Consider the following 3,818-nt stretch of genomic DNA (forward strand, 5'->3'; position numbering starts at 1 on the left):
AAAAAAAAAATAGCTTAATTAAATAGAATAGTGAAAAAAAAATCTATTATCTAATTTTTTATTTATATATGTTAATTTTCTATCCCAACTTTTGTATTTTAATCCCTAGATTATCTATTTTTGTTGATTATTTTAATATTTTTGGTGATCACAGGAAAAGTGGTCAAACTTAAATGGCATAGACTCCCCATACTCAATTAAGAGGTTGCGGATTCGAGTCTCCTATTTTTCCAATCGAGTATAATAAACTGAGTTTAGGTCAAAAGGATTCGTGGTTGATTAAAATTTCTTAGAGGATTTATTTATGTTTAATAGTTAATACCACTTTCTAACAAAAAAGCATCAAGGTTATACGTTTGTTACCCAATCTAGCTCGAATAAGGTAGGCATTCATTATTAATTTATTATTAACATGTGAAATCAGAGATCTTAAAAGATAAAGTGATTAAATTCTACGTTAACTTACGTTTTCATTAACTTAATTTTAGTTGAATCTGTTGACAAAATAAATGCCTTAAACTTTATTGTCTCATTCGCAAATGTGATGATTAATAATAACACAACAACCACATACATTGCTAAAAATAAAAGTTTAGATATTCAAATTCTCCTTTTCCTTAAAAAAATGTTATATTTTATTTTGGGTAATGTTAGATAGACAAAAAAAACAGTCAGAATTTATCTTATTTAGCATTAATTAATTATCGCAACAATTAATAAATACTAAATAAGACAAATTATGACTGTTTTTGGCTGATTTTCTTTGGTTACCAAACATTTCCGTTTATTTTATGTGAATATCATTTATCACTGTTTTGGTTGATTTTTGTTTGATTTCGACATATGTACTGATCAAGTTTATATCAATAATTTTAATTTAGAGAATAGATACAACTTTTCTAAAAAAATGAGCTTGACCAAAAACTTATCAATTTTAATGTCAAAATTAATTTTACCATTAGTGGAATAATAAATTTTTTATATTATTAAAAATAAATTAATGTAAACAGATGTTAACATGAATCGAAAACAACAATATAAGACTAAACAACTTTAATCGTGGAATCACAAGAAATAAAATAATAAAATACTGAAAATGAAAGAAAAAAAAAAACAAAGCTTGAACAACATGCTAAACAAGATGGAAACAAAAGAAATAAACAAATAAAAAAAAATTAATTTTTAATACTCACATGCATTTACACTCTATAATTTTTCCTGGCATCACTTGCAAAATTTTGATGTGATTTTTTAGTGTTTAAATAGAAATTTCCTTTCTATTTTTTGCTTTGCCTATTTATAGAGAAAATTATTGGTTCATAAGAGCCTTTTTAGCAGTCACACCCGCTTTTTTTCTTTCCTTGTTTTTCAAGAACATATCCCCACTTTCTATTCCAACCTTACGAGTCAAGTAATATACCCCATGTTTCAGAGTATTTGTACATCAGAATTAGATTTTATTTCAAGCACATGTTAATAATCATGACCTTATTTCACTTGTTTAATTTGTTCGACTATCATGTTTTATCATTCATATCTTTGACTGCCACCATTGTTATTTCTTCATTCTGATTTACATCTTGTCAAAACATTCTTTTCACGTGGACCAACAAGATCTAACATCCACTTCAATTGTTTACTGTGGAAGTTACTCAATATAATCGAACTTTATTTTGTACTACAAACCATCCCCAACCCACACCAAAAAATAATGAAACAAAAAATATATTTATTTTTTTTCTCTATTTTCTTCTACTATTTTGCTCTCAACTTTCCAATTCCATGGATTATTTCAGCAAAGAAGACGGAAAGATGGATCCAAATATCTAATACTTTTAGCATTATTGTTCTTCAAAATTTCAGCCATGTCACATTTTTTCTCCTATAATATGTTGTCAAGAAGTAATATTTATTTGCACATTGTAACCATAGTCCTGAAAAAGTAAGAGCCTTTCTGTGATTTTTTTTAGATTAACTACCAGAAATATGTTTGAATTATTTTAAAAATATAATGAAAATATTTTTAAATGTTAATATGGATAAAAAAATTATTTTTATCCATGAAAATTTTAAAAGTTGATAAATCTATTTACAAAATAATGAAATTAAGATTGTAATTATAAAAAATAGGTTCTGTATAACAAAATTATCTAAACCTTAAAAAACTATTCAAAAACTCCAAATTACCCTTATTCCCCTCGCTATTTCCACTCAAATACGGTAAGTAACACAATTAATTTTATAAAATTATCAAAGACTAGGAGAAGAAGGAAGGGCGGTGCTGGCGGGACTAGGAGCGGCCGTCGCCATTGCCATCAAACAAGCGAGAAAGATTGAGAGAGAAGGCCGACACAGAGAGTGAGAGAGAACGACAAAACGCGAGGAGAGGAAGGAAGGGCTATGCTGTCGTTGCTGAAACTTCCTTTGCTGTCGTTGTTGCCAGAGAAGGACTTCGTCATCGCCGTCGTAGCTGGAGGCACAGAAAACGAAGAAAGGGAGAGCTTAGACCATCTCCAGTAGGGAACTCATCCCAGTTCCTGTTTATGGTCCACCTGTCATAAAAAGTAACTCCACATCAGCTTTTGCATCATAAACAATAAATAGGAACTCAAAGCATCTATCTCTTCTTCATTAGGAGGAACTAACTTTAGTCCCTATTGTGGTCCCACTTAATTAATTAATTAAAATACTTAAAATTAATATAATTAATTTAATTATTTAATTATTTCAGATTTTATATTATTATTTTTTTATAATAATTTGCCAAATGACAAGTTATTATTGGTTAATTTGAGTCCCTGCTTAGAGAGACTCCCTTACTTTGATCCTTGTGCGGGAACTCACTCCTTCTCTCCTCCAATGGTTAGAGTTCCTATATGTCAGAAAAAAGTCAAAGAGGAACTCACCATTGGAGGTGCTCTTAGGTTAACTAGAGAGAAAGAGGAGGGATACAATGGAGGATGAGTTGTTCCGACACCGCCGCCCCTACTGTCACCGTCGACAGAACTCGCCATTAGAGGCACTGTCCTTACTAACGGCTCCAACCTCGACGGTTACAACATCATTGTCAACAAACCTCAGCCTCGTGGCGATGGCGAAGGTGATGGCAGTGGCTTCAAAAGTGGAAGAGACCGTGGATATGGTGGTGGTGGATTTAGCCACGGTAGTGGCCGTTGTGAAGGTGGATACAACATAAACAGTGGCAATGGAGGTGGCGGTTATAGAAGTGGCAAGGACCGTGGTTATGGGGATGGTGACAGTGACTAGTATTTGGTTATGGGTTCGTGGTATTGTTATAGTTCTATCTAACTTTTGACCTTTGAATCTGGTTGTTTGTTGGGAGGATGATGGTGGTAAGGAGAAAGAGGCAACGACACTGGTAATTGTGGAGACGATGACATTGGCGGTTGTAGTAGACGTAGATGAGAATTGGAGAGAAAAAATTTTAGTGGTGATAAAGCCATTGAGGGTTAGGGATTAGGATGAGTTAGGTTACACTAAAAAGAGATAATTTGAAATTTTGGGTAATTTTTTATGGTTTAGATAATTTTGTCGTACGAAACTCATTTTTCATGGGTACAAAACTTTAATTTTATTGTTTCGTGGATAATTTTGTCTGCGTTTAAAAATTTTAAAAATAAAAATAGTAGTTTACTCTAAAAAAAACCATAAATACTAAGACAATTCAAGTGTATTTTTAAAGGATTTATCTTTTTTATTTTAAAATTATTCTTTCAATTTATGAATTAGTTAAAACACTACAATTATAAATGGCCGAGATACCTAATATTATGATTACAAAAAGATTAAAAAGATTA

Source organism: Arachis ipaensis, chromosome B05, assembly GCF_000816755.2.
Source record: "Arachis ipaensis cultivar K30076 chromosome B05, Araip1.1, whole genome shotgun sequence".
In the NCBI taxonomy this organism is placed as follows: domain Eukaryota; kingdom Viridiplantae; phylum Streptophyta; class Magnoliopsida; order Fabales; family Fabaceae; genus Arachis; species Arachis ipaensis.